The sequence below is a fragment of the Triticum aestivum genome, chromosome 4A (genome assembly GCF_018294505.1).
Source record: "Triticum aestivum cultivar Chinese Spring chromosome 4A, IWGSC CS RefSeq v2.1, whole genome shotgun sequence".
Taxonomy (NCBI): domain Eukaryota; kingdom Viridiplantae; phylum Streptophyta; class Magnoliopsida; order Poales; family Poaceae; genus Triticum; species Triticum aestivum.
Window position 1 is genome coordinate 645,267,269 of NC_057803.1, and position 5,092 is coordinate 645,272,360.

Consider the following 5,092-nt stretch of genomic DNA (forward strand, 5'->3'; position numbering starts at 1 on the left):
TGTGGCGGGGTTTGGCGGTCGGGGTTTGGGGGCGAATCTGGGGGTGGGTCACGGCGTTTTCCGGGGGGGTGGAGGCGGCGGCGGCGGTGGAGGTGGAGGTGAGGTGGGGGGACGCGTGGGGAGGGACGTGGCGGGAGCGCGAGCCGGTGCGTGCGTGCGTGTGCTCGGGTCGCGTGGGCCGTGGAGATGGAGTAAATTGCACACAAGTACCATAATTGGGGCATTGGAAGCAGATTGATATTAAGATTGGTAATTTTTACATGTCAGTACCAAGATTGGGGCGAGCCGTTGCAAAAAAGACTAAAAGTGTGTTTTATACGTATTGACAGAAAAGCTGACCGGTTGGGCCCGCCCGTCAGGCGACACGCTGGCCAGTGCGCGCGTGCCCGCGCGCTGACTGGGCGCTGACTGGGACGAGGCCGGCTCGCACCGTTTAGGGCGCGGCTGGTGCGGTCGAGCCACACCCCGACCCCGCTCTGCCCTCTTCCTTCTCCTCCTCGCCGGCGGCTGCCTCCCCGCCCGCCCCGCCGCCCGCCACACCACGCCACCGTAGTCATGGATCGAACTGCTTAGGCGCTGTCACCTCCACCGCGGCTGCTCGTCCCTCGCGCCCTCCTCTCCCCCGCGGCTGCTGTGCCCTAGGCGACGATGGCCTCGGCTACTCCGGCAGGCGACGATGGCCAAGGCGATGCGAGCGGCGGCGACCTCCCCCGCTTAGGCCTCGATGGGAGTGGTTGCTACTCCAGCTCGGAGTACAGTAGCGAGGACGAAGATTTTGCGGAGCCGGCGTTGTCGATGGAGCAGAGGCTGAAGATGGCGCGAATTTGGTTGGCCAACCCTAGCACCGCCCATCAGTGGACTCATGGCATCGGTGGTGTTCTGTAAGTGTTCCATTGTTCCATCTTTGCAAACTGAAATTGGGGATTAGGGTTAGGGTTTACTGCCTGGTTTACTGTCTGCATGTTTAGCACTCTAATTGCTAGTTCCTAAGTAGAGCAGAGAAGTATATTGGATTACATGAGTCCTAACTAGAGCAGAGCAAAGCAGCATTAGTGGATTACATTGTTATTTCTTAGTCCAAATTGTCAGAGCAGCATTAGGTGTTTATATGTTAGCCTATCTGTTAAGTAAAATTGTTTATTAACCATTTTTTCTGTTATTTCATTTTGCAGTTTGTATGATGACATTTTGGATGTTAGGTTCTATTTTGATGCTTCAGAAATGTTTGAGTTGAAGCTCTGCAGTTCAGATGTAACATACCTGAATATGATTGCAGTGATGGAAACCCAAGGATTTAGTGAATATGATCTGTTGTTTCACATTGAGAATCCACAATTAGGGGAGAAAGGATTGGAGATGGTAGAGTGTAATGCTGAGTTGCAATTAGTAAAGAAGCAGGTTGAGGAGTCTAAGGTCTTAAATTTGCTAGTGAGGGCATGTCCACCTCCTTGCAGCCAGTTTGAGAGGCAAGAATTATCCACTGTTGTGTATGAAGAGCCTGTGTTATATGATCTCAGTGAGGCACCCATCTATGCTGTTAATGAAGAAGGAGTTGCATTTGAAAGTCAGAGTAGTAGCTACAGTGTAGCTCATGGTACTGGTCTTTGCACACAAGAGAGCAAGAATGTAAAAGGAAAAATGAAAGCTGTTATGGAAATAGAAGAAGAAGAGGGATATGTTAGCAGTGGTGGTTCTGATTGTGAAGGTGAAGAGGACATTGATGTACCACCTTTTTATATGGGTGATGCTGATGACATAGAGATGGCTGAGGGAAAGAAACAGAAAGAGTATGATGAAATGGAAGAGGAAGAAACAGATGATGAAGAATCTGAGGAGGAAGAAGTTGTGCATTATGAGGGTGACACAGAGGTTGAGGAACCTTTTCAAATGGATGAAGATGACAAAGTTGTTTCACAGGATGTAGAAACTGTAATTGTACATGAAGAGAAGAAGAAGAAGAAACAGAAGCTTCCAGTTAGGAGAGGGCCTACAACAAGGTCACATTCAAGTGTAGTATCAGAGGAGGAACCTGATTTCAAACCTTCATCTGATGAAGAAGAGAAAGGATTGTTGAAGGAGGCTGATGATGATGGTTTTGAGCCATTGTCATTTGTGCTGCCAAAGAAAAGGAAAAGCAGGGCAAAGCAGAGGCCTCCTAGAAAATGGTACAATGAGAAAATGGATGCACCACATGAGCAATTATGTCTACACATGTGTTTCTTGGATCAACATCAATTCAGAGAGGCTTTGTTGAACCTACACATCACTCAAGAAAGAAACTTCAGATATCATAGGAACTCAGATCAAAGAATAATTGTAGAATGCAACCAAAAAAATTGCAACTTCTTTATGGTGGCAGCAGTTATAAAAGGTGAAACTACTTTTGTAATTAAGAAGATGAGAATTAAGCACACTTGCCCTACTACTACAGAGACAACAAGGGTAAGTGCCAAGTGGCTTGCACAGAAGTATGAGTCACTGTTCAGATCTAATCTAACAACTAGCATTCAGACTTTGATTGATGCTTGCATGGAGAAGTATGGTGTGGATGTGCCCAAGTCAATGGCATATAGAGCAAAGAACATAGCTATTGATGCTGGGCTAGGAGACCACAAGAAGCAATACCCTAGGTTGAAAGACTATGCTCAGACAGTGATGGATACAAACCCTGGGAGTAGAGTAGTAGTCACTACTGTAACTCCAACACCCACTGAAAAAATCCCCCATCCAGGTCCAAGATTCCATGCTATGTTTTATTGCATCAATGGAGCAAGGGAGGGGTTTCTCAAGGGGTGCAGACCATCCATTGGTTAGTTTGTTCACCTTGTGCATTAGTTACATACTGTTTCATCTTGAAATGTATTTGAATGTTTTAAATATTGAATTTGCTTGCTCATTCAGGTGTTGATGGGTGCTTCATTAAGTTAACTACTGGTGCTCAACTACTTGCTGCCACTGGTAGAGATGGCAACAACAATATATACCCACTAGCATTTGGTATTATTGGGCAAGAGGACACACCTAACTGGTGTTGGTTTCTACACCAACTTAAAATCTGCCTAGGAGGAGAAGAGGGACAGTTTGGTCCATATACAATAATGTCAGATAGACAAAAGGTATGTGCTTGCATCTTATGTCCTTGTTCCTATATGGTTGTTTTGTGCTATAGTAGCTTAGCTAGTTTAATTGTGTGTCCCAGGGCCTACTAAATGCAGTGAATGCTGTCTTTCCTAAGTGCAACCAAAGGTTCTGCCTTAGGCATATCTATGCAAACTTCCAAAATGCTGGGTTTAGGGGGGAAGATCTGAAGAAGTGTATGGATAATGTTGCATATGCATATAGTGAACACAAATTTAACATTGCAATGAATGACCTTAGAGCTGAATGTCAGGAAGCTTGGGAGTGGCTTTGTCAAATACCCAAGAAAACATGGGCAAGGCATGCATTTGACACAAACTGCAAGACTGACCTTGTAGTTAACAATTTGTCTGAGGTGTTCAACAAGTATGTCCTAGATGTTAGGAAGAAACCAATTAGGACAATGTGTGATGGAATAAAGGATAAACAGATGATGAGGTGGCATAGGAATAGGGAGAGTGCAAAGACAGCTAGATGGGACATAACACCCCATTATAGTGAGAAGCTAGAGGTTGAAAAGGAGAGGGCCAAATATTGCAAACCAATTCAAGCTGGTGTGAACTTGTGGCAGGTTACAAGTGGGCAGCAAACCCATGCTGTTGACTTGCAAGTGCACACATGTGGGTGCAGAAAATGGGACCTCAGTGGCATCCCATGTAACCATGCCATCTCAGCAATCAACAAGGGCAAAGGAAAACCAGACGATTATGTCAGCAAGTTCTTCAAGAAAGAATTTTATGTGGCAGCTTATGAACCAATGATTTATCCAGTTCCTGGTGAGCATGACTGGACAAAGACCCCTGGTCCAGACATTGACCCACCTGCATTTAAAGTGAAGAGAGGAAGAAAAAAAGAGAAGAGGATCAAGGGGAAATTTGAAGTTCCAAAGCCTAAGGACACATCAAGAATGGGGACTATAACATGTGGCAATTGTGGACTGCAAGGACATAGGTACACAAGCTGCCTCAAGCAGTTGAAGCCTGAGCTGGCTTTGAGGAAGAACAAACATGTGGTAATCCTCTTATAAGTGGTTTTCCTTCTTATACATTCCATTTTTTTAAGTACTTACTCATTTTCCTTCTTGTTTATGCAAGCCTCTTGCAAGGAATTCCAATGGTGGTGGTGCTGCTACTACACCAGCAACAACAACCTCTCATGCAGCTCCTACAACAACACCAACAGCTGGGAGAGGAGCTAGGAGAGGAGCTGGGAGAGGAGCTGGGAGAGGAGCTGGGAGAGGTGCTACAGCAGCTCAAGCTGCTGGAAGAGGTGCTGGGAGAGGTGCTGCACCAGGTGCTGCAAGAGGTGTTGGGAGAGGGAGAGGTGCATTCTCTGCCCCAAGACAATCTGGTCCCTCCACATCTACTGCTCCCTCCACATCTGTTGCTGGGAGAGGTGCTGGTGGTAGACATACTGGATGGGGGAGGTACTTCTATGCAAGTGGTAACTAGATACTTCATGTGGTGGTGTACAATGTCATCTTTGCTTTGGTGGTGTACTTTAAGAATCAATGCCATATATGGCTTTTGTTGATGTGGATGCAACTTATGAGTGAATGCCTGGAATGGACTATCTTGATATGCTGGAGTTATTGATTATGCAAGCTTGGATGGTTCTTTTTATGATTGATATGTTGTTATGATAAAAACTGGAGTTCAACACATTATAGGAATACACAACCATTGTTCACATTATAGGAATACACAACCATTGTTCACATTACATAGTGGAGTTCAAATGCACAATCCATCCTTTTCTCACAAAAGGATGAATAGCATATTAGTAGGTACATAAACAGCCAGAGTTCACAATTAGTTCTAGAACCATACATTACACTACCATAATTCTAAGTTAATAGGCCATTGCACAGCCATCCTTCCCAAAAGATCTGCAATGCCCACTAATCTTAATACATCTTGTTCAGTTCTCCAAGATGGCTTGGATCCCCTTGATC